Genomic DNA, 27,575 nt, shown 5'->3' on the forward strand with positions numbered 1-27,575 from the left:
GATGAATAACTCTGTCAAAAAATTACAGATAGCTCATAGTGAATATTGTTTGTCATAAGTTTATACATTATCTCACTTAAAGTCTAGGGTATCCTCTTTGGGGATACTTACATGGTGCTATAACTACTGTATGTCTAAACCTCTTGTTACTGTGCAGAGCAGCCCCAAGTGTAAAGGATCACCTTGGTCAATTGTGTTCCATGAGTATTACAGTATGTAACTTATCATTGTTCTCTCCCTCATTATTCCCATTGTGCAGTAATAATGATTCAACAACCAATCACATAAACCTTATTCAGTATATAAATTGAATAATAATAATAATAAGCATAGTTCTATATAGTTATTGACCACATTTTCCTTTCAACATCAGGGAAAACACATCTGAGGAACAAGGACACCTTAAAACCCTAAAATGGAAAAGTATTTTGTGAAATCGCAACTGATAGCAAAAAAAACCCACTTGTATAGGACTGTGGATTGCTCATGATGCTGGAAGCTAATGCAAGTGTGTACAGTCAATCAATATTTGTACCAAGCAGCATGGAAGTGTCCTCATTAAGCCTCTATGTGTACTTCAGAGACACAGACTTCAAAGTGGCAAACATGTCTTTAAAGCTTTTTATATATAACTTTCACTGAAAACTTCTGAAAAATAGTCTGGCAGCATTTTTTTTATATATATAAAGAAACCTGATATGTTATGGGTTAAGCCCCTTGCACCTTACCTTGCCACCTTGTTCCAATACAGAATAGGAAGAAAAGCAGCATCAACAGAGCACATTTGCTTTGGAATCCTTATGGTAAACAAGACATCACTACGTAAAACATTAATTTCTGGCAGAATGTTGTTTAACACAAACATTCTGTTCAAAGAGAAGCTATCACAAGCCCACTTTAAAAAATAAACAAAAAGTAAACTGCAGTCCCAAGACAAATCACTAAAATACATTATCAAGAACAGTAATAGCCACATGACATTAACATTTTTTAAAAAACTGGATTAGGTTTAGAGCAACTGTATACAAATAATTCTGGATCACTTCCTGGTTTCTATAAGTCTAGAAAGGAACTTGGTTCTTGAAATAGGAAAGGAGGGGAAATCTAATTCAGTTTACATTTAAAGGCAAATTTGTCAAATCCAAAACAATCTGAAAACTGAAACACAGCCATTCTTTGAAATTTGTAATTATCTGAATTTTGTAACACACTTCTCCAACTAACCAATGGTTACAAAATGCAAATACTGGGTAAAAATGAGCACAAAAGTGAGAGTGTTAGTGGAAACACTTACAAAAGTGTGTTCTGTTAGGAGACATTGCTTGTGAAACGTGTACACTAGACAAAACAGCATACAAATATATATATTTATTAGGGTAAAGCTATACTAAAATGCTGGTGAATTTTCATGATATTTATTTTTTTAAGAAAAATTCCTGCAAACTGAAGCAGAAATGTGGAGAACTGAAATCAAGACTGGAAAAATGGGAAATGAGAAATGAAGAGAATCAAATTTGACAGATCCCCCCATACCTATTCTTGACCAATGGAAAAGAAAGGCATTATAGTTTTCCGCACAATGCAAAATATATAGCAACTATCAACACATTCAGAGAATTATTCTCAGGGAAAAAAGGTGAACTAAAGGCCCCATGTGAGGTGACCAAAAGTTAAGCTATTTCCTAGTTCTTCCATTTGGTGCTATGTGGTTATTCCTATGAAAGTGTAGAGAATCTGCTCATGGCAGATCCCCCTGGACCCCAAGTACAGCACTAGTGCATGGCACTAAAGAAGAAACATGGAGCTGCAGAGAGCAGTCCCAACAGAACAAGGTCCAAGAGGACTGGTGAGAGGACTGAAGGGGATCTCTCCTTCTAAAATTAGGATAGTTAAAATGCTTATCTCCCCCAAAAGTCACATGACTCATGCCTCCCCTCCACAAAGTTGAACCTCTACTTACGTCCCGCTCTACTTAGGCCCGTTCCAAGTTGAGACCGTGGCAAACCCAGAAGTAAACACCAGGTTTGCTGCGATTCGTGCATGCGCAGAAGCGGCTGCCGCCATCTGCACATGCACAGAAGTGGGCTGCCGCCGAATGTGCCTACGCACAGCGGCGCTTCTACAAGCAACCCATTTTGCCATAAGGACGGGCCTCTGGAACAGATTTGTAGTAACATTATTGTTGCATGCCACCCCAATTACTGAGTGGTGCAAGGTTCCAGGGGTTCCGTCCAGTTACCCGTTTCCTTCAGAATGAGCACATGTAATCTTTATGACATGTGCTTTACTTACACAAATTAGTAACTTGAGCCGCAGCATTGCTACCCCAAGCGGGCCTTGCTTCCTCCATAGCTACAGCCTTAGATTCAAGCAAAAATCTCTGGCTTCCCAGCTTGCTGCCTTGCCTAGCTCACATCAGTCAACTCTCCTCTCTGGCCTTTGTCTTTCTAACTACTGATCAGTTGAGGGGCCCCACCTATTTTATATATGGCACAGATCCACTTCCTTTGTTCCCTTAATGGCTCATTACATCGGCTATCCTCTTACCAGGAAACTAGCTTGTGTATTCCGGAAACTGAATCCTTGCTTATATTTGAACAGATGCTGGATCCAGAGATTAGAAGGGTCTGGGCATAACTCTATAGTTATGAGGAACTATTTGGAAGTTCATAAGGATTATTGTGTGCAAGGGGTTGTGCATTTGAATTAAATGTCAAACACGATCCTTTGAAGACAGGAATCCTTCTAAACTTCCCAATCATTCCTCAGAGCTAATGCAAAACCCGAAGGATGAATTGTAGATAGTGAAAAATTTATGTCTAAGACTTGAGAAGAGGCTAGGAGAAAGAAAATTGATCTCGTTGTAGTAGAAGTGCCCTACTGAATATAGTTCTCAATTCCCTATTAGAGGCAGGTTAGTCAAGTCTCAGACCCATTTTAGCATTAAATATGCCCTAGGATCAACTGTGTGTTGCACTAATACACCCATTTCTTTTCCTAGTTCATTTAGGCAAGGAAACATTGTTTGCATTGGCCAAAACTCCACTCTGATTCCGTATTTCCAAGGATTCTAAAGTAGATAAGACAAGGAAGCTGCCATCCCTAGGACTGACTGCTTTCTCTTATTTCAAGTATAATCCCCCCATTTTCAAAAGGGGAGGGAGAAAGGATTTTCTCATATTCCAGATTACTACAATGCAAAAAGAGTAACAGATGCCTGTTATTTCAGAACTCCAAAACTCTAAAGCATCTACCATTTCTGAAATATTGACCGGGCAATGCTAAAAATCACAGATTATGGCATGCCTTAATATCAGGCAGTGATTATTGGAACATACATCTTTCTTCAGAGAACACCAGATGGCTGCTATTCACTACCCCCATAGCTTTGGTTCTAACATGCCACAAAGGAGTACTGATTATTTTTCTTCTGTGTTTTTGTAGATGTGGGACAAAACCACAAACTCTGAACTGCAGCAGCAGCAGAAACAACAAAAAAATATTTGGGGGAGGGGTGAGTGTCATGGGTCTGCCTGTGTGTTCCATCTCTGTGTTACACTTCCGATACTAGCTTTTTTGGAGTGTGGGGGGGATGCATCAACAGAAGCCTCAGGGAATAGTACATAAGTCGTCTTTGAGAGAGACAGAGGCTTTCCTAAATCTCGAGCAAGGCAATGATTTCATGTTGCTCATGTAATCTGCAAAAAGCATTAGTATGTGCCTTTAAGTTAAAAATAGAAATGTAGGTTTTTTGGAATAGTGATTAAAACAAAGAAAGAAAATTCTTGCCCATAATTTTTTTCTGCACACATCCCCAATGTTTACCCCATGTGAAAACACAGTTTTAAGCAATGTAGTGCCCTCGGGCCACTACAGTCCCCCCCCCCCAAAAGAAGTTCTCTTTCAGCAGGGAGCTTCTTTCCCTTTGTGGTCACTCACCAATATTTACAAGGCAAGGTCACTTTGGATGCCAGTGGCAGTTGAAAGAGCAAGAGGAAGAGGGACACTTTTTGTCTTCAGCGATCTGGCTGATTCTGCCACTGTGATAGCCGACAATGACATGGCACAAGGGAATGGTTGTCGCAGTCTCACACTCCCGGCTCTACTGCGGAGACCAAACAGAACAAAAACAAGGAGAGAAATATATATATATATATATATATTATTTTTTCTTTCCTTGTGAAGGTAATATAAAAATATGAAAACATTTTATCTTTGGAATACCAAAACAAGAGAGCTTTAATCTTGACTATGAAAGCGGATATCTAAAACTTACTTTAAAATTGGGATTTAAACAGACCCCCTAAGAAATGGAATATCCTTCTGTAAAATTAATTAATTACGTTGAAAGCTTGCTGGAAGGAGATGGCCATAAACATCTTACACACACAGCAGGTGGTAGAGAGTAGACAGAAATGATGATTTTATTAAAATTACAGGGAAAGACATTTGCAGTAAAGAGACACATTTTGGGCGGAAAGGGATGGATGGCAGTGTCTATAGGTTCATGTAACCAGTGAAGAAATATAACAAGGCAAGAGACTAATGAGAGTTTTTATTTATTTATTTGCATTTTTATATCATCTACAAGAATTATTACCTATATGCCTGATATGTCCTAAAAAAAAAAACTGTGATGAATAAATAAACAGCTCTAGAAATCTTCAATAGGGTGCTTTACCTTGCAGGGAATATTATCATTGGCTTTTGATACAATTTCTGCTGCAGGGAAAGACTTTCAAAGCTTGGAATGCTGAAGCATTGCCAGGCGCTCAAAGACCCCCTGCTGTGCGCGTCAAACTAAGAAATCTCTCTGAACTTGTCGAATTAAAAGTCATCTCTCTCTCTCTGCAACCCCTGCATGAGCTGGGAAGCTCTGTCCTCGTTTTTTTTTTCTTTCCCAGGCCCTCTATGATAAACAAATGGAGCCTGGAGCATCTTTATTCTTTACAGGCACATAATTAAAATTCTTCTAAAAATGTAATTGAATGCAATAAATTTCAAAAGGAGGTTCTAGTTAACAATGACACTAAAATGGTTTGAGTAGGCCACACTACTTTACCATTCAACTGTCTTTCAAAGGTAAATCAAAACAGCTTGTTAAGATCTGGGAACGGTGTGTGTGTGTGTGTGTGTGTGTGTGTGTATGTGTGTGTGTGTGTGTGTGCATATATATATATATATATATATATATATATATATATATATATTTGTACGCCATCAAGAGGATGCTCCTAACTTAAATATCTCAGCAGGATTTATGCTTTCAATAATGTCATATTAATTACTGAAACCACAAAACAGTAAACTATTAAAACAAGAACAAAGCAAGCTGAGATCCCTAGTCATTATTTATCTATCCCTCCCCCATGAAATAAGCTTTATTTTTGTTTGTTGTACCGTTTCACAGCAGCACTCTTTTAATTCACCCACAACAGTGTGTATATTCACAGCCTTGCAACAACTCCCAAACCTGCTAATGACCACAAGGTTAAGCTGTTGAGCGTGCAGTTAAGAGCTGTGGAACATTGTTAACAATTAGCTGGGTAGCAAATTACAAATGGCAAAAGAATAATAAAAAGATTCTCTGCTTCCCCACCCTCAGATCCAAATATTTAAGGGACTTTGGTTTTTTTTAAAAAAAATCACACCTAGAGAGGAAAATAACATTCCCTCTCCTTTTCATGTCCTACCTGAAGATTTTACTTGGCACTACTGACTACAAAATACTATACAGAATTCATTATTTTTAGAGATGTATCTAGATAGGCTGTAGACAGAATATGTTTATAGTGTCTGTGATAACCAATGTGTGCTGATAGGCAATTCTGTGATGACTCATAATATGATGACTGATTCAATAGATAATAAAGCCATTTATATCAATTAACAATATAGGAAGTGAATGTATTACAATTTCTAATTGGAACAACTGATCATTGCAGTAACATACATCATTCTTTAACAAAGGCTATTTCTGAATACAATTTACAGTTTGCCCAGGCCCTGCTTGGGTGCAGTTGGCCTTTATCCCCACCCTGGCTCCATCCCTCAGCTTGCCCCTGATGGGCAATTACAAACTTTGTGATGTCTGGGGAGGTTTCAGCACCAGGTTGCAACCACCACCCACTTTCTGACCAGGTAAGTGGCCATTATGTGACCCATGAGAGCAGCAAAATAAACCAAATCCTTATTGACAGCAGCAGACTGGCTGGAATTGCAGCTAACTGGAATTGCCATTGTTAGTGGGTAAGTAAGCGGTGTGAACAGTGTGCAAGGCTCATTTAAGATTCCTTTGTTCTAAGGGACTTTGCCCCGCAGTGAGAGTATTTCTAAGGGACAGGATGTTCTGCCTTAGCTCTGAGCCAGCAACCTACAGTCAAGCCGGCTCTCAGTGTAGATAACTGATGCCACCGTGGATACAGATGATGAGTGTCCCACAGCTAGATGAAGTAGCTTTGTTTCTAGGAATCGTAATTGTGTGATTAGAGTGAAGAAGGGCCTAGCAAAGCTGTCCCCTTCTGAGTACAGGTCACAGGTAGATGTGGACAGGAAATAAAATTGCTGTGAGCTCTCACTCAGAAGTTGTTCTGATCCCAAATGGCCTCACCACTGCTCTAATTCAGATTGTGTTTTTTGGGGGATCCCTCTAACTACGTAGCTTGAAGCTGGGACATTGGAGACTGGCAAAGGCAACGATAATGGAGGGAAAGGAGGAGAGAGCATTGCCTGAATGGTGGAGAAGCAAGTGGGATGAGCTACGGAACTGCTGTGATCCAGGTCCTCACCCATTCAAGAGCACAGGGACTGCAACACGGGTCCATGGAGTACAGGACAAACACCCATTTTCAAGCCAGTGGGTTAGCCATGTAAGAGACTCTTATTTTCCAGAAGGTGGTGGAGGACAGGTGAAGGTGGCTGGCGGCACAGACTAAAATTGCCTCAGTTCACAGCTATCCATTGTTGGAACAAGTTGCTCACAGAGGCTCTCCCTTAACGCTGCAACAACTTTTGTCATCTTTCCCAGTGGGATGAACTGGACCTGCTCAGAGAGATAAAGTTACAGAATGGAGGCCCTTTATTCAGGGCTGGGGAACTTCTAGCCCATGAGCCAGCAGGGGGTCCAAGTTGGTCTGTGAAGCCACTTCCCCCAAACCTTGTCCAGCTGACACCAGCCTGATGGGTGGGTGACTCTAGCTGATAGGCAGGGTTTAGCTCTGCACTGACCACAATCTCCAATGCACCCAAAGCAGCAGGATTTAACCGCTGGTCATCAGTTGATGAAAAGTGGGTGGAGGTTAAATCCTGCTCAGATTCCAGCAGAGAGCATGACTGAAATCTCCATTCATCAGCTGATGACAGTTCAGAATTACTTGTTGCTGTTAGACCCATCCTGCTGGGTGCTGCTTCATCAATGTGTTCCCTGCCGGGACCCCTGCAAAGAAGCCTGTGAAGAGCAGAACTGATGTCTCTGCTCATCAGCTGTTAAAAAGAGACTTCAGTCTCTTCAGATAAAGAATTTGTATGTGGGGATGCAGGAAATATAAACAGAAAAGTAAGCATAATCTTTTCTCTATAAATGTGCATATCTGCATACTTGAATTAACTCTCGTGTGTTAACAAAGCCATTCCTTTTTGGATGAGAACAATTATATTCCTCCATGCATGCAATCTTTCAATAGAAGTTAAAGATGGTGTCAAATGAAGGAGACAGAGTGGAAGAAGGAAAAGAAGTATCAACAGCCAGATCCTACACATGTTTACTTGGGGGAAAAATCTTTCTGATCTCAATGGAGCTTATCCCACGGCAAAATGGAAGAGGGGAAGAAAGAAGAGAACTGCTTTTTATTTCATGATTCTCCCTCGTCGAGAGAAAAAAGGAACCTGTAAAACATTTCATAGAAAATGTTCAGACTGAGAGATTTCATGTACCAGTGGTTCCCAACCATTTTGGTGCAGTGGGCACATTTAAATTTTTAAGAAAGTGCCATGACTGCCAGTCACAAAATGGCTGTCACATCTAAAAGAGCAGGACAAGAAAAGAGACAAGATCATAAAATGGTGTGGTTATACACCCCATTGGCCACACCGTCAATGGGGGGGGGGGGACACCAAACTGCTAATTCCAGCCTCAGGTGCATTGTGGATTTTTATGGAGATACTATTGAGACCTTTTGTGGGCAGCATAGAAGGTATGGTGGGCCCACTGTTTCCATGTTGGCAATCCTGCCATATAGGATGGGGGTCCTAGTGACAAGTTTATGCTGCTTGATGCACACTCAGTAGACTCTTTTAACAGATATGTGCATTAAACACTATACAGCTGGGACATTGGAGACTGGCAAAGGCAACGATAATGGAGGGAAGGGAGGAGAGAGCATTGCCTGAATGGTGGAGAAGCAAGTGGGATGAGCTACGGAACTGCTGTGATCCAGGTCCTCACCCATTCAAGAGCACAGGGACTGCAACACGGGTCCATGGAGTACAGGACAAACACCCATTTTCAAGCCAGTGGGTTAGCCATGTAAGAGACTCTTATTTTCCAGAAGGTGGTGGAGGACAGGTGAAGGTGGCTGGCGGCACAGACTAAAATTGCCTCAGTTCACAGCTATCCATTGTTGGAACAAGTTGCTCACAGAGGCTCTCCCTTAACGCTGCAACAACTTTTGTCATCTTTCCCAGTGGGATGAACTGGACCTGCTCAGAGAGATAAAGTTACAGAATGGAGGCCCTTTATTCAGGGCTGGGGAACTTCTAGCCCATGAGCCAGCAGGGGGTCCAAGTTGGTCTGTGAAGCCACTTCCCCCAAACCTTGTCCAGCTGACACCAGCCTGATGGGTGGGTGACTCTAGCTGATAGGCAGGGTTTAGCTCTGCACTGACCACAATCTCCAATGCACCCAAAGCAGCAGGATTTAACCGCTGGTCATCAGTTGATGAAAAGTGGGTGGAGGTTAAATCCTGCTCAGATTCCAGCAGAGAGCATGACTGAAATCTCCATTCATCAGCTGATGACAGTTCAGAATTACTTGTTGCTGTTAGACCCATCCTGCTGGGTGCTGCTTCATCAATGTGTTCCCTGCCGGGACCCCTGCAAAGAAGCCTGTGAAGAGCAGAACTGATGTCTCTGCTCATCAGCTGTTAAAAAGAGACTTCAGTCTCTTCAGATAAAGAATTTGTATGTGGGGATGCAGGAAATATAAACAGAAAAGTAAGCATAATCTTTTCTCTATAAATGTGCATATCTGCATACTTGAATTAACTCTCGTGTGTTAACAAAGCCATTCCTTTTTGGATGAGAACAATTATATTCCTCCATGCATGCAATCTTTCAATAGAAGTTAAAGATGGTGTCAAATGAAGGAGACAGAGTGGAAGAAGGAAAAGAAGTATCAACAGCCAGATCCTACACATGTTTACTTGGGGGAAAAATCTTTCTGATCTCAATGGAGCTTATCCCACGGCAAAATGGAAGAGGGGAAGAAAGAAGAGAACTGCTTTTTATTTCATGATTCTCCCTCGTCGAGAGAAAAAAGGAACCTGTAAAACATTTCATAGAAAATGTTCAGACTGAGAGATTTCATGTACCAGTGGTTCCCAACCATTTTGGTGCAGTGGGCACATTTAAATTTTTAAGAAAGTGCCATGACTGCCAGTCACAAAATGGCTGTCACATCTAAAAGAGCAGGACAAGAAAAGAGACAAGATCATAAAATGGTGTGGTTATACACCCCATTGGCCACACCGTCAATGGGGGGGGGGGGACACCAAACTGCTAATTCCAGCCTCAGGTGCATTGTGGATTTTTATGGAGATACTATTGAGACCTTTTGTGGGCAGCATAGAAGGTATGGTGGGCCCACTGTTTCCATGTTGGCAATCCTGCCATATAGGATGGGGGTCCTAGTGACAAGTTTATGCTGCTTGATGCACACTCAGTAGACTCTTTTAACAGATATGTGCATTAAACACTATACAGGTCTAGGCTTGTCTGCATAATTGAGGAACTGCAAAAAGTTGAGAAAAAGCTTAAATAAAAACACATCATGTAACGGGCTAAATGAAGATGGAAATGGAAAACAGGCAAAGACAAAAGAAAAGTAATTATGAAAGTGTGTCTGTAATATGAAAAAAGCAAGCAATTTTAAATAGTACAAGGGCAAAACAATTGGGAGTATTTCTAGCTTAATTTCCCACTTTTGGCTTAAAATGTTTAGAATGTTTAATTTAGAATGCACATTTCATTTCTATGCTTTTGGTGTGCAAAAACTTTTATTTCCACTGGTGAACCAGTCAACATTAATTCCCCTATCTAACTTCTCATTTGAAGTGCTCTGGGAAACTTTTCAGCATCAGTGATTCAAAGGTTCCTCAGCCTTTGTTTCCACTTGTAAACTGACAAAACCTGACATTCGTGGCTATATACTCTTACATGGTTTTGCTGATCTCTTCAGTTCTCCTAGAAATGCACAAAAATCTCTTTTGACCATCAACCAAATGTTCACATGGATTATTGCAGAGGCCAGCTAGCACTATCTGGATTTCTGTACTGTCAGAAATGACAACTGAGGCAGGTAAAAAATAAAGATTATTGAAGTGAAACATTCAAATAAACCATTTTACTTTGGGTCAGCCAAAGCAGGTAACCGATGAATGATTCTAGAATCTGAAACTTTCAGTCTTTATTATTGAGGATTAGTGAATAGTAAACTAAAGCTCTTGTTTTAAGTAAGTAGAAGCATATCCTGCACAAATGCACCTGGACTGGTCAAATATTCTGAAGCTTTGCTAATATATATATTTTACTTCTCTCTTTTATGAAAACAATGGGTTTTCTTCTTCCACAAGAGAAGATTCTTCTGTTTTATGTCATGAAAGGCGAAGATGCTAATCAAATGCCTGATCCCTATAGGAATTACAAGAAATTGCAACAAAGGACCAGCACTTTGCTGTGTCTCGTGGGAATGTTCTTCATGGGAATATAAGCATATACTTCAGAATTGTTTGGGCCATGATGACCAAAGGAATAGTTTAGTATGCCAGAAAAAGGTAGACATGTTTATTAAATAAACCTTTTGATGGTAGATTTCTCCTGTTTTAGTCAGTCTAGTAACCAGGAAAGTATTTTATTGGTTTATAAGCTGATGTTCTTGCTCAGTAACCAATAGAACCTCCCCTAAAAATCCCCTCCCCAATGGGTTGTATCTAGCATTTACAGGATGCTCTAGCTAGAGGAAGATGAAGGCAATTTCACTAGTTCCTCATTCCTCTGGAGTTCCCCAAATCCCTTCAAAAGTTGTTCTGGAAGGCTGCAGAGCAAAGGAGGAATCAGACAAATTACCTCCAGTGGATTTACTGGATCTCTGTTCATGGAATTATTTTGTTAATGGAAGGGACACCCTGGATGCAACTCAATGATATGTAGATTTATTGGTTCCTGATTGAAAATTCATTTGGTGAACTGGAAAATACTTAATTGTCAGCTAAATCTATCTAGTGATGAGGGCAGGTCTCAGGCGCCTGTCCCAAAGCATGGCAGTGACTCTTGCAAGCCAGCAAGCCAGAGATCTTTATTCAGGCTAATAGCAGTACACACTCCAAAGCAAACAGGTTCCAGAAGTTCACATTCCAAGGTTCATGAGCAAGGAAAGAGGTTCACAAATGAATGGAAGCTACAAAGATGTCCCAACAGGTGATACATCCTACTCACTCAGCTTTCAAACAACAACAACAAAATGAATTTCTTGTATCCCACCTATCTGACTGGGCAGCTTCCAACAAAATATAAAGACAACAAAACATCAAACTTTAAATGCTTCCTGATGTAGATTAAGATATCCACTAAAGGTCATGTGATTCTTTATCTTTTTGACATATGATGGGAGGATGTTCTACAGGGCGGGTGCAGCTACTGAGAAAGCCCTCTGCCTGCTTCCTTGCAATTTCACTTCTCACAATAAAAGACAGAATGAGGAGGTCTCACTCACATGATTCTCTTGCCTGTCTTCCCTAGATGCAGCCTTCTCTCTTTGGTAATGAAATTTACCCATGCTTTGTATAGTGGAACACAATTTAGTTATATTGATGCAAGTGGAGGGCAGGATGTTGTACACCTCCAGCACCTCCCTCTCACTCCTCCTAATGGCCTCTGGTGTAGTTGTGTTCTGCTTCCACTGTTGGAGACAGTGGAATACAAGCTGCTGGGACTCTCAAGTGGGGTGAATGCTCTTGTACTTGGGCTCTGTTTGCAAGCTTCCCACAGGCACCTGGTTGGTCATTGTGAGAACAGAATGCTGGACTAGATGGGCTTTTGACCTGACCCAGCAGGGCTCTTCTTATGCTCAGTGTTACTGTATTTTATGTTCCTATGTACAGTATGTCATCAAATTATGAATAAAAATTACATTTTGGGGCTGCCAGAAACCCCATTATTAATTTGCCACAAACCTGACTAAGCATATAAGAGAGGGGTTTGATTCCAGGGTGAACTCTGGGGTTCTGGGACACCCCAAATTTCTGCCTGTGTGAATTTGGATAATTTATCTGACACCTTTTACTGCATTGTGCCTGTGCATAGCATACAGATGCAATGATCATACAAAAGTTTAAACTGTGTAACAGTCTGCATTATTAAAGTAGCCTCGTGCTGTAACTACCAAATTCATGGGGATTTCTTCTCACTTTTAAATCTCAGCTGCCTTTTTTCCTTCATAAAGCACAACTTTGATACTCATCTGGAAATGCTACAGAAGCATTCCACATCTCCCAGTGTTGATATTCAGAAGGGGAGGGGGGATGCAAAAGCACCTTATCTCCAATGCAACACATTCCCTTTTATAAAATATAAAATATCTTCAGAATGTAGTCACTTAATATCATCTATCACTTCTGTCACAGTTTTCTTAAGATTTCTAACCTCTCCAACTTGCTCCTCTTATTACACACCATATGATTTATGAGTACTGCTAGTAAGAGAGACAGCTGTGAGATTAGCATTGTAACCGATCCCAGATCACCTTAGGAGCAATTGCTTCTGAAACATGCTGTCCCTCTGAAATGAAATTACAACACATTTTGGGGTGATTCTGACATATACTTTAAAAATATTTTATGCAATTGACAGCAAAAGTAAAAAAGATAATGAACCAGAGGATTTAAAAAAATGAATTTAACTGATTTTATTTCCCAGTTAGACTGTTTAATTGGATTTCACAATCTACTAGCTACTTGGGAATTACAAGCTATGATGAACCATTGGGAAGGGAGGCTGAATGGTGCTTCAGTGCTGGCATCTGTCACCCTTTCTGATCTCCAGAACGCTGCAGGTAATCTAAATTTGCTCCAAGCACAAGTAACCTGCCCACTATAGAACTGTGGGCTACATGAATCTTAGTATGGGAACTACCAAAAGGCTTTCTGTTGTAAGAAATGCCTGAATGGTTAGTGATGTGCTGGCCAAAGACTGACGGGGAGGAGGATTTAGGGAGTTATGTGAGGTCTATGGAGAGTTCCCCTTTCCTTTGCACATTGAAGGTCTAAGAGCAAATTGATCATACTATTGCTTTGGAAACATGCTGGAGATTTCATTGAACAAAGATAAGGCTAAGCTTACAGCAATTAAATTGGAAAAGGCAACCTCCCTATCAGCAATGTAATTAGATTAATTAATTGCACTACACAACCTATTAGGTATTTGGCAATTTTTGTTGATAAGAACCATAGAAAAATACTTTTTTATCATTATTGTCTATTATCTGAACTTTTCTGGTCTTTATGCTACTACTAAAAAGTGAAACAAAAGCAATCCCCCTGTAATCAGTAGAAAAGAGAAGGAAGTGGGATACTAAACTTGTTTCATTCTTATCATACAAATAAGCCAATTCAGCAGTCTGACTGGATAGAGAAATATGGCAGTTCTTCCCTCCCATTCAGACTTGTTTGCTGTAAATTACCATTATGTGATCTAATTTTGATAAAAGAGCAATAGATATAAACAGAACACATTAGGACCATTTATAGTAAGTGCTTTATTGAAAGCATGGGATAAACTTTGGAAAATGCTAACAATGAATTAATATATCAATATTAGCATCTGTGCTGAATGAGGAGGTATTTAACCCATATCATTTCGGGAACTTTGATATATGGGGACTACATAACTGAGACATATTTAAGGAAAACACAGTTTTATTATATGAGGAAATAATAATATATGTACAAAGCTACTGTTCTTTCAATATCTGCAAATTAAGACATTTTCTGTCCACCTGCTGCATGCAGTTTTAACATATTAGCATCAAATGCTAATTCAGAAAAAACTATCAATTGGTGAAAACTAAAAGCACAACATATACAGCCTAAATTGTGGAATAGGAGTTCTAAGATGTTGCTTGAAAAGTAAAGCAGCTGAGATGGCAAATTTCTTTAGACCTGGCAGCTCTACCTTTCCTGGCTTTCAACCAGGCATTGTATTTACACATGATTCTGCCATCTCCTAAGTAGCTTGTTGGGCATTTCATTGGCACTCCAAAGCTCCTGCCTGTTTTGCCATCTCCTCTGTTCCTCTAGACCTGGAGGTGACTAGATGGGATGTGAAAGCTAACTAGGAACGCAGGCGGTTGAGATCTGTGGTAAGGACGCATTGATCCTCAGGTTTGCTGGCAATGCAGAAGGAATCCACTAGGGGCTCCTGCTTTCCCACCTCCTCATCCAAGGTGTTTCTAGGTCTGAACAAAGCAAATCCTGACAATTATTTTTTTTTTTACAAAAAAGCAAAAAGCAAAACCCCAAACCAACACTGAACTCTTATGTTTTCTTTAACTGCTGTGGGGGAAAAGGTGGACATGAATAAGGAATCACAATCTTTTGCAAGTTTTTATTGAGGAATGTGGGGGGGGGGGAGGTTGTTTTGACTTGATTTATAGTCCAAAAGTTCATTGTCTTTCAATAAGAATTAGGGAGCAATTCTGCAGCCAGCACTCAGCCATCTGAAGCACTGTAGGAAGAGGTTTAAGAGCTTCTCTGCCAGCAGAGAGATAGGCTTGCCAGTAGGATGGCACTTAAATGTGATTTCCATGCAATTTTTGAAAATATATATAATTGCAGATTAATTTGGAAGCGGCTTGGAATGAACTTAGATGCAAAAGAGACACAGATCAGAAATTGATTCACTCATCCCTATTTAAAATTTTGCTTGTGGGTACAAGAGACTGAGACAAAAGAACTGACATAGTTTGAAGAAGGTGTTTTATTTATCAACACTTTTTCTTGAGTAGCCTTAGGAGAAACCTTGCTAGAGAAAGGGTTTTTTGTAGACTGTGGAATAGATGGCAAAACCTTTATCTTACAAAACGTAAAATTAGCATTTGTTCAGCCATTGTAGACTATTATAAATCTTCATATCTAGAAGTTTTTCCTAGATAAGGTGCACAGAAAGCAAACTTCCTGTTGATAGGATCATACTTGCAGACAATACACCATTTCTGGTTGGAAACACAATTATCCAAAGTAAGAAGCAGTGGGGAGGATGTAGAGTTTTTATCCAAATGACATCATGATGCATCACCACAGCCATGCGACGGGAATAAATGGCAAAGAAAAACTTAGATGCAGAACAAAGAAAACAGCTGGGAGCACACAAACATCAAAGGAGAAATAGCACGTAATAAGCAAAAGGGAAGCTGGGGTGTATAAAGTAAAAAAAGAAAAGCTCTTAGGTATTATAATGGAAAACCTTAAAGCAGGGGTGAACAACTTGCAGCTTTTATCATACATTTATGAAGCTCTTAGCCTAATTCCATGCATATGGCAAGGAGACAGAAAGATACTGGCAGAAAGAAAGAAAGAGAAGAGAAGAGAAGAGAAGAGAAGAGAAGAGAAGAGAAGAGATGGGGTTCCTCGTTTGTGTTTGGCTTTGCCCACTTTAACTCTGGTTCCATTGATCAGTGGCTCCACCAGCATGTGGCCTCCTCCAACAGAATACTCCAAGGAAATACAGTAAAGAACCAAAAAGTGATTGAGAGTTGAGAGTCAGGGCCACACTTCCTTTTGTCCCACTGCTTTTCTCTGGGAAAAACGCTGTTTAGTGTTCAATCAGAGCAAACGGCAATTCAGGTTTGATCCAATTTAGAGCTAAAAAGTGGGTTTTCCCCCATGAAAAGAGTGGGGCAAGGGGGAAATTGCTTGGACCTGTGCTTTCTATGCAGTGGATGTGTGGATGAGTTCCCAGTGGTGGTTTAGTACTTAGAGCACTGGGTTGGATTTGCATCCCCACTTGGCCATGAAGCTCACTGGGTGACCTTGGGCCAGTCACGCTAACCTACCTCACTGGGTTGTTATGAGAATAAAACAGGGAGGAGGAGACCTATGTACCAAACCCGGAGTTCCTTGAGGAAATATGGGATTCAATTGTAATAAATAAAGAACTGACTGGAATGCTTGCATTAAAAAACACCAGTTACAGATATGCAACTTTTAAATACCTATATGGTGTCCATGCTTTTGATGCTTTTGAATTATGGTGCTGGAGGAGACTCTTGAGAGTCCCCTGGACGGCAAGAAGATCAAACCTATCCATTCTGAAGGAAATCAGCCCTGAGTGCTCACTGGAAGGACAGATCGTGAAGCAGAGGCTCCAATACTTTGGCCACCTCATGAGAAGAGAAGACTCCCTGGAAAAGACCCTGATGTTGGGAAAGATGGAAGGCACAAGGAGAAGGGGACGACAGAGGACGAGATGGTTGGACAGTGTTCTCGAAGCTACCAGCATGAGTTTGACCAAGCTGCGGGAAGCAGTGGAAGACAGGAGTGCCTGGCGTGCTCTGGTCCATGGGGTCATGAAGAGTCGGACATGACTAAACGACTAAACAACAACAACAATAGTGTCCATATAGAACTATATGTTTATGTTTCTGGAAAGCTTTATATAAACAGGGAAATAATATACGCTATGAAGAACTGCTCTGACAAAGACTATGTCTAGTTTTGCTCACATATCTACAGCACAGTGTTTTACAAATGTTGATGGAATGGACCAGGTGGCTGCTTAACATAAAAAAGTCAGAAAAATGCCTCTAGAAAAACAGAAGGTAGAGCCAGGTCCTCAGTCAAAGGGTATTTCGCAGCAGAGGTTGATTTGCCAACGCATAGCAAATGGTGTATGTGGACAATAGCCAATGAAAAGGCCTCTGAGGGGAAGTTCAGAAACATTGCTTAGGATTAGCGTTAACAGATACAACCTGATTGCTATTCTCCTTAAGCTTTCCTGATTAAAAAAACCTGATGGGCCTGCAAACGTCAAGGCCATGAGAAACAGTTCCCTGACTTCTTGTAGGTCAGAAGGAATTGAGAACTGAAGGATGGGTGAGATGGAAATAAGATACTATTTTAGTGAGCTATGTGGAGAATAAAGTTGCCATTGACACTAAAGGTCAGCACTAGGCCCCTCACAATATGTGGAAGAGTGCTTGGAACACAAGGCAGCTTTCTTGCTGATGGATACTAGAAACAATCAAACCATTGCTATTGTATTACCCTCCCCCACTCATAGTGTGGGGCACTCCATAGTCTTGTCAGAATTAGTACCTGTCAGCACTTGTTCCCACGAGGATGTTAAGCTTCAAAAAGCAATGGTGACATGCTTGCTTGGTAATGTTCAGGCAGTGTGAAAAGAATTTCTCGTATCATTATTTATTTATTACACTGATAATAAATGTAAAGCACTGAAATTGGTGTAACCGGTTCCACTGCCCCCCCCCCCCCGCCATCTCCTCAGAACTATGCTGGGTCCTACACACTCTAAATGCAATGGGGAGGTTAGATGAGAATTGTGTGGAAAGATGCCAGACCCAACCTTTGAGGTCTTTACAGATGCAAGAATGTTCTTTTGGACAGGGTAAGAGTTGATGCTCTATGGTTAATGTTCTAGAATGTTCCTTAAGCTTGGTTTGCACAGTTGCTGAACCTTTGTGGAAAAGAGCAGAGGCTATAGAAAAGAACCAAGTGTAACAAAGCTCCAGTTTCCTATATTGTTGAGAGAAGCAGACAACAATTGAGAATAAAATTGAACAAATGTCAAAGATTAACACAGCTTTAAAAATGAATTCAATGCTTGTGTTTCATGCACTGTAAAATCATGCTGAATAGCTCTATGTTTACTACATTCCTTAAATGTTAGTTATTTCCCTCTCATTCCGACAAGCTGTTGCTGGTCTTACTGTTAATAAATTATTTGGTGATTTGCCAAAAATATACAGTATTAATTACCAAAATATGTAGAGAACTATTTTAGGAAATTCATTCATATAATTATTTAGAAACTGCATGTTTAGTAATTGCAATGCAGAAAACACACAGTTCAATACTGAGTTTTGCTTTTGATAATCAGTAATGACTGTTTAGTACTATTATTGAACCTTTTTTTTAAGCACCCAGTGAAACAATGTATCATGGGGCTCTAATTTCACACTTTCAGTTTATTACTTTAAATCATTTCAGTTTGTTTCTAACACAAAGGTATGGAAGCCTATCATAAATACCTGTTGGTAATACAGATCCTCATTAAGCCACTTTCCATTTACTCTCAAGAAGAGAAACATAAAGAGAATACAGTACATTGCAGTGTTTCTCTGAATAACCTCTTTTGTGTGAAATAAAACAATTTTTTGTTTGGGGGGAAAAACATACTGTAAGAATTTGGAAGTATTGGAATGAACAAAAACACACATGGCACCTTCAGGGGTTTTGAATCAAATCCTCTTAAGCTTTTGCCAAGCCTCTTGAAGTGCTAGGACTAGCCACATTTCTAGTGTATCTTTTATAAAACTGGGCTCCATATATAAGCTTCCACCTGGTAATGACAGTGATATAATGCTCATGTCATCAAATGAGTTTCTAACAGCACTGTGTTACTTATCTTCAGAGCCATATTACTTTAAAGATCATTTCCTTTAAAAACAAACAAAGCATTCCTTTGTACTAAGAATTTCTAGAAACATGTTCAAGAAATCAGTGGTTAACAGGGACAAAATCAGTATCATACTCCCTTACAAAAGTTTGCTTTCAAATGGAAAAGATCCAAAGAAAGAATAATCGATAATAGCCTCCAAGTTCTGTCGTATCAAGGTTGTCATTTGTTCTAAGCTCAAAGCATGACAGAAACTCATATTCTGTCAAGGTCTTCTAGATTTGGATTAAAAAAATCTTTATCTCCATTTTACTACAGTTCCCTTGTTGACACCATATGCACTGGTTCAATCCCAAAGTATGGCCATCCATTAGGGAAATTGCTTAGGAAGGCATACTTTGGGTGTAGATTATACTTCTGTCACTCTCTTTTGTGCCAGTCAGGAGAGGAGTGGTGTATCTTAGTGTCATTTGTGCATTAACGATCTTTGAAACTGACCTTTCCAGTCACATGGTTACATGTTAAAGGAAAACGTGGTATAAAACAAATCTATTTACATCAAATCAGGTACATTTCTTAATGATCAGCACCGCTTAACCAGACATTTATCAGATGGTTGCCTAATCAGGTTTGTAGGATGCATTTTGGTTTTGAAGGGACACTGGGATAGGCTCCTAGAGACACAGTTGCTATTACCTCTATGTAATAGACAATCGTGACAATTGTGGGGACAGTTTTAATTCCAAGATATCTAAATGTTTCCAAAGGGGGTTCTCCATCACACATTTCCTATCACAATCTGAAGAAAGCCACACAAATTGAACTCGTTTGCTTTGTTTATACAGCACACGGAATATATGCAATTGAACCCTCATTTGCAAATGTTTACTCTATCAAAAGCATCATTAGGCTATATTTTCTAGGTAGCATGCAGAGTAAACTAATGCACATCCAGACTGCAGGTGTTGATTAGACATTTTCTGTTCAAAATGAGAATTACAAACACTGTTACATTTAAATTGTCCTCTTTTTTTCCTCTAGAAATAGAGTTAATTAATTCCACAGGGACTAAGAAATGCAGAAAGCCTAAACTTCAGTGAAAAGGCAGGTTAAGAAGAAAGAATGCTGAAGAGACACGCTACCTTAGCTGATTTACCAAAGCCTGCTTGCTTTCCCACTTGGTGGCAGTCAAAAGTTCCCTGGGTTGTTTGCAATAGTGTAAAATCAAAATAATTTTCATGGAGAGCAATATATTAAAACAAATATTTGGCTTGAGTGACCTGGCTACATACAGATAATGATGTTTCCCTGGATTGCTTGTATTTCTGAGTAATATAAACAGGGATTTTTCTTCTTTTTTAAAGTTTGCCGAATAAGAAAACATATTAATGGAAATTTACAACCTCTCTCCTTATCAAACGTTAAGCAAACATACATTGCTATTTGCTCCTCTAGGAGAAACACAATCACATGCATGTCTACTAGGAAGTTCACTTAGATTTACTCCCAGGCAAGTGCATATAGGACAGCAATCTCAGTTGCCATGAAGTAGTTTCTATTATTCAAGATAAAACCATTCTCAAGAATGGTTCACCTAGTAACAGGGTTCATTCATTGGGAGAACGTATGGAAGCTGCTAATGTAACCAGAAGGAAGGAAAGGATAAAAATTGTGAGAGCCACAGTTTAGTGTTTTATCCAATGCTGAATCTTCTGCTTGTACAATGAGACTTCCCCTAACTCTTAACTATTCACCGCCCCGCCCCCACCGGAGCTGAAATTCCAATAGGGATTACATGACTTGCAAAAAGGGCATCTAAATCTTTATACATACCCTCTGCCTTATACTGTATGTGTCTAAATTCTGGATCATTCACTATGTGTCTCAGGAAGTATAGGAGATCCTACAGGGCCACTCACCTCATGACTAGCCACCCTACTAAGTTGCTCAGCCATTGTTCACCGTAGTGGCAGCCACCTTTCCACTGTTGGTGCTGCACCTCCACCTGCTTCAGGTAATGTAATGCTTGGTCTGTCTGGTGTGCTACTCTTTATTTTCTGTTACATGCATCTTGTAAACGCTAAGCCTCTGTCCGTGGCTCTGCCTTAAACAGTCATCACACAAAATTTACGCCTGCAATAATTAATGAAACAGCTGAGGTTTCATTTCTTTGCAGACACATAAAGGCCTTCCACTGACTTTTCCATGAAAAACATGCCCACAGAATTGCGCTCAATAATTTTGTTCAAAACCAAATTACTATTCTCTGGGTTGTGCTAATATTTGTGTTTTGGTATTACGGCATTTTTTATTCTCTTGCACTTATATATTTTACTTATTTTTAATGCCCCGTATCTTCAAATATGCCACCTGCTTCCTTTCAAAAATGCACCTTATAGGTTTGGGGGATTGGTTTGAATGATATCTTTGGGTTCCAACCAATCCTTTTATTTTGAATCTGCAAGATTATGAGCCTGCAGTGGAGGGGAAATGCTGAACTAGTCAACCTGGTTTCTTTGGTAAGTGTACTGCCCTAACTGGGGGCTGTAAGTATCCTATCTGAATGGCCAGTTAGTCATGTTGCTATAGAGACAACAGGTTGGTGGTGCTCTTCCACCTGGCTGGATTCCACATATTCTAGCAGTGGGAGAACAATAAACCGTGGGGATAGTCTTTATTTTAGTTTCATCTGAAGCTGGGAGCTGGAAAAGATAGGCTTGCTTTGCTCCCTCTATGCTGACACCCCAAGCTATGGCTTTGAGGATCCTCCTATAAACCTAATGGGGAAGTAAGATCTGTTAATGCTGTATGTTATTCCATCCTATGATCAGGTTGTATATGTGGGGAGGAGAAAGCATGTATTCCAAACACATCACAGTCTACAGTGACCTGCATTCGAAGAAAACCAAACCCTGGGAAAGCACTGGAACCCCTGGAGGCTCTTGCTGCACAACAATATACTTTGACTGATCTGCTGCAATTCTGTTGACTTGTCAAAATCATTCTTTAAAAATAAACTGTACTTTGAGAAGTAGAACATTCTTGAATTTGATTTATTCAAGTGTGTCATTTTGGGAGCCATTAGCATGCTTTTTAAAATTCAACCTGCCCAAAATAGAACCGTTTGGTGGAAGAGTCAGGTTTAATCTTCCTAACCGCAGGACAATGACAGTATTTGTAATGATGTTGAAATACCGGGTATTTCATTTGGAAACCATAGGTACATTCTTTATTACACTGACAGTTAGAGATAACAGGATTTAGTTCTGGGATAGGATAAACTAATTCCAGAGAACAGTGTTATTTATTTTTTCTTCCAATGCAAACACAAATGCTTCTTGGTAAATGTATGGAAGAGTTCTATTTATTTGTTTTCTTTCTTGACATTTGTTTATAGAACCAAGCACCAGTGCAGCCAAGTCAGCTTTTCTTTATTCATTGCAGTTTTGAAATATTTTACAGTTATTTTGGTGGTGCATTTGTTTAGATAGAAAAAAAATAATACTGAATTGTAGGGCTTTTGTATTGGCCTGGAATGAAGCAGGACAAATAAAAGGTTAAAAAAACAAAAACCCAAGCAAAAATTTGTCCAAATTGTGACAATTTCATACAGCTTCCATGGCAATGTGGCCTACTTAATTATTAACCTTAATAATCGTACTTCCCTCCTCACATAGAATTTAATAGGAGTGTGAACTGGTCACAAGATCTGTCCTATATCTGAGCATTTCTTAGAATTCCCTTCTGTTTCTGTTACTCTGTGCTCTCCGCTTCATTCTGTAATTGAGCTCCCAAGCCGCTCTGTATAAAGTGGAGCTCTCTGTTCCACTACTCGCTAAGATGGGGAATCTAAACACAGCTATAACCTTTTAGCTTGTGGTCAAAGTGAAAATTGCTGGCACACGAGTTCATCCAAAGCCTGCCAAATTGCAGACAAATAGATTCAGGAATTTTTGGAGGGGGAAATAAAAGTGATTCGCTTTCTAATATAACCCCTTAGGGGGGAGCGGAGTAGGGCTTTGTCTCTTTCTTACATTAAAAGAATTAAGAAATGGCTGAGTGGTGTGTGTTCTTGCTTATATGTTTCTTTTTAATTTGTAACTTCAACAAGTTGGGGTTGTTTTTTTTTATTGGTACTTGTTTGTGCCCTTCACAAGGCTTTACAAACCTTCCAATTGAACTTTACAGGTATCCAACGGGTCTCACAATGTGAAGCTATCAAGAGTACCACCTAAGGAGTTCTGGAGATCTTTGGTTTTGGTTCAAGCATAGCAACACTGGGTTGATAAAGCACTTAAACTTTTTTAAATGTCCCAGTGCTGCTGGTGGAATGAAAACATACCCACCAATACTACTGCAATGGCAATGGTCCTCTCTGAACATGTGAAGTATGAATAGAAAGAGCAATGCTGAAAACATGCAGGGTACCTTTTCATCACCTCTGGCTGAGGAACTGTCCACTCAGAAAAACTGGGGCTTACTCCCAAGTAACTGTGTACAGCCTAGCAGCTTAACTAACAAAAATCACAACCATCTCTCACACATTTGAGACTAAGGTTAGCCCAATCATTGCAGTTGCTCATATCCACTAGCACTTTTTCAAAAAACATTATCTTAATTCCATCTACCCATATCAGTTCTTTTGGTCCATTTTGAGGTTCTGTTCCTTACTTTGGCAAGTTTTAATTGTATGTTTCCAATGCCGCCAGGCCACTTCTTCCCTGCTGTGCTGAACTGACACTCCAGAAAACAGGACCTTCTCTTAGCAAAGGACTGCTGACTTCACATATGGAAAAAGGAAACTCTGCTTCCTTAAATGCTGATTCAGCACAGTGGGGGATAGACAGGCCCGAGGCAGCAGGAGCAGACAACTTAAATTATCCATAAAAAGTGGAAAATTGCAGAGCACCTTGGGAAAGAAAAATCAAACCACATTTTTTTCCCTGGCATGATTTTCCTTTGCCTTTTTTTAATTTGAATCATACTATCGTGACTAATATTCTCCGTGACAGTTTTGTGAGACTGTGAAGTCTGCCTAAAAAGTTTCACACACTGCTGAAGAAATAGCTTATGGATAACTTAAGCATAAATTCAGCTTTCTACTTCAAAAAAAAAATACTGTTACAAAAAGAAAGTCTGTAAACAAAGGAGTGAGATGGAGCTCTGAAAATACCTTCTTGACATGCAAAATATTACAGAGCTGTGATCCAGTTGTTGGACACTGCAATCCCATATGCAGTTACCCAGAAGTCAGTCTCACTGAACTCAATAGCACTATGCCTAGGATTGTAAATCTGCAAAAACACTCATTTTGAAAGTAATACACTTTGAACAAAGTGAAACAAACTTCTGTGTAGGCACATGTCAGACCACACTATAAGGTAGTATAAATGTAGCTGCTATGAATTCATTTGAATAGGATCTTAGGATCCATCCTGCTCCCCATCCTTTGAAAGCAACAATCAGCTACACATATCACATTGCCTCACTACTTATGGCTACACATTATATTCTGGCACAATAACAGGAGTGATAGCAATGAGACAACATGACAGAGATTTGTAAAATCATGCATGGTCTGGAGAAAGTAGATAGAGAAATCCCCCTCCCATTGGTGGAGGCAGAGGAGTGCGGGGGTAACACACCACCCCCGGCAGTGCAATCCCGATGGGGTGCCATCGCGGCTGCCCCCCGCCCCAGGATGCGCACCACGCCCCTGCGGGTGATGTCCCTACCCCCGGGACACGTGCCAGCCCCACCCCACCTGCTCTCCGCCCCCCCCCACTGCCAGGGCATGAAGCTCCGCCACTTGGCCCCCCCCATGACACTAGAACTCATGGACATTCAATGAAGCTGAATGTTGGGAGAATTCCAGACACACAAAAGAATAGCACATAGTTAAACTATGCAATTCGCTCCCAAAGAGGGCACTGATGGTATCAGATCTGTTGAAAATTGGTAACAGCATATGAGTTGCTTTTGAACCCTGCTGGCAACGTGCCAGCATGCAAAATTGACATATGTGACATTACTGGTACATAACGGAAGGTCCATTACACTGCCTGTTCTGCCTTGGTTCCTGCCAGTGGAGCCTATTTGTGTCCTGTTCAGGCCAGGAGAGACAGCCTGCACCACTCACAGGCTTGTGGGTGATCCCCCCCCCCCGCCCCAGTGGTCCTGTTTATTACTGGAGAGGGAAACAATATTCCTCAGGTGTTAATTAACATTTTTTGTGATTGACCGTTAAGTCAATATACTTTCATATTTTGAGAAGTATGAATTTTGAATTGTTAATTAGCTAAAACATGATCTTTGTGTGTGTGTTGTAAGCTTTACGAATATTATTTCTTTTTTTAAACAGAGGATGCCTGGCTATTGTCCATACTTTAGTAAACTTCATTGAATACAATGAGTTTTACTCCCAGGTAATTGTTTATAGGATTGCAGCTGAAACACTGGCAGGAAACACTGTGTACCCAAAATAAATGACGGTCATGTAAATTGTAGAGCCATTACAGAGACATCAAATTATTTTGTCATTTCCCCCACTTTTATACTGCCAAACTGAAATAATACCAATTTACCACAAATCTTGACAGCACCCCCCTTTTTTATAAAAAGGATGTAGATCAGAGCATGTACAGGATGCTATGGATTTAGCAAGCGAGAACATTTTAAAACCCTTCCTTTCTTGCTTAACCCTTTCATCTATGCCACCTCCCTGATTCCTCATGCATCAGGTCTTCCCGTCTTTTCATAGCAGCTGGGGTCCTTTAAAGCAGGGATGCAATTAAAAACAACCTACCCCCTTCTAGGGTGCTACTGAGTCACACAATTGAGCTGTGAGGAACAGAAATAACTTGGCTTTGAAGCACTGCCTGGAGGAGAACTACCAATGGTGCTTCAAAGCAAAAGACAGCAGCTTTACCCTGCAGTCCAGCTTTAGATGGTTCTTTAACTAAAGCCAGATAATTTAGTGAAAGGAACTTTTTTTCTTTTGGACTGTTATTTCTCCTTCTCTCATTTAATACATGGGGGTTCATTTTTGTTTTACTGTTTGTAAAATGGGGAAAGCTAGGCTGAGATTTCGTAGCTGAAAGCACTGCCTAACAGTGTCTCACAAAATGCCAACACCATTGCTTCTGTTCGCAAAGAAGGTTCTACAGACAATAAGTTCTTCCTTGCTTCTTGTCCCACCATCAATAAGTGGTTAAATTATTCCTTCTCATGTTTCTGAGATGTATTTTAAAAAGCTTGAAAATGCTCAACCTTTGCACTGCTCTATTTTCCCTTCCCCTGCCTTTTTAAATGGTATTTTAATATTACAACTGTTCGCCTTTTTGTAAATAAGAATAGCTACTCAGCCTTAATCACAATTTCCATAGGTTAAGCATATCCTGCCTTTACAACTTTTTGTCTTCTAGATGCCTTAGTACTTAGTACTCTTTTGAAGCCTTGTTTCAATATGCTACATAACACTCCAGTGAGGTAGTGCAATTAATGGGGATTCCTACTGGAGTGAGAAAAGGACTTAGAGGAAGTGAATGATATGCCTCATTTTCCTATCTTGCCCTAGTGCCAGGTTGTGTGTCTGCTAAAGATGGACAGATAAATCTATTTCCTCCATGTTAGTCTCCCATGTGTTCAATTATACATTCTTCCTTGTTTTCTGGATTATTTTTTAAATCACACATAATTTCTCTTGTTGGGTGTGTAGGTATATGAATCTCTATGCATTTGATGAATGTGTGGCAAGGATTACTGCTTATAATATAAAGTATACACCTTGGACTGTAGATGTATAGCTATACAGAAATGGTTTATATGATTCCTGTGTTAAAACATATTGATACATCCCAAGTAGTTTATTTGGGCTTCTCTCACTGCAACCTAACTCAAAAACTCATCTTAGTGGTGTGTGAAGAAACTAAAAATAAAAATATATCAGCAGTGAACAGCAGTGAACAGTGTAATTTTTCCCCTGTTTGAAGATGTCAGTGAAATTTGAAAATCAAAAAGAGGGAAGTGGGCTGGAGTTGAAACCAGAAAGTTACATTGTTATGCTTCAGGAAGACGCACAGGCTATTATGATATGGGATACAGAAAAAATGTTACACATCTTGCTTTCTGTTCCTTTTAGCTCTCTGAAACACTTGGGATAGTTAAAACCACTTTTACACACACACACACACACACACACACACACACACACACACACACACAGTATTAGATGTGCTTTAAAATTATAGCTACAAGTGTGGATTTGATAAACGTAATTGCCAATGAAGCTAGGTGCACACATGCTTAGATGCCATGCTTAATACTTGCCTTTAATATATATATTAAAAATTTATAGGCTGCTGTGTGTGTGTGTGTGTGTGTGTGTGTGTGTGTGTGTGCAGTTTACCAAAAATAGTGTAAAATGCCTAATATACTGCCTAACAAATTACACAGTGAGTTTTGTATGCCGCAGGTATACATGTGGCACAATTTGCGGGGTTATATAAAATTTTGCTACCAGCCATGGCTGTCCCCTTTGGAGAAATATTTTTAAGTCATTCAGGTACTATAATTGCATTTTATAAGTATATAATAAGTTGCTATGCTGTGGTGGTTAAGAAATTAACTCAAGTGTGAAGTGAGTCTATCACTCTTTTCTTTATTAACAATAC

General features: G+C 39.9%; 1 protein-coding gene across 24 annotated transcripts in view; it reads right to left on the bottom strand.

The window, feature by feature from the left end:
* Positions 1-27,575, bottom strand: part of TENM3 (teneurin transmembrane protein 3) — a 1,240,854-nt gene that overhangs the window by 843,416 nt on the left and 369,863 nt on the right. For all 24 annotated transcript variants that reach the window (XM_083755214.1, XM_083755180.1, XM_083755191.1 and 21 more), the window contains exon 3: positions 3,940-4,105. The gene's annotated coding sequence lies outside the window, so the exon portion shown is untranslated. The remainder of the gene's footprint in view (positions 1-3,939; positions 4,106-27,575) is intronic.

This window comes from Podarcis gaigeae (assembly GCF_964106915.1).
Source record: "Podarcis gaigeae genome assembly, chromosome: 9".
NCBI lineage: Eukaryota > Metazoa > Chordata > Lepidosauria > Squamata > Lacertidae > Podarcis > Podarcis gaigeae.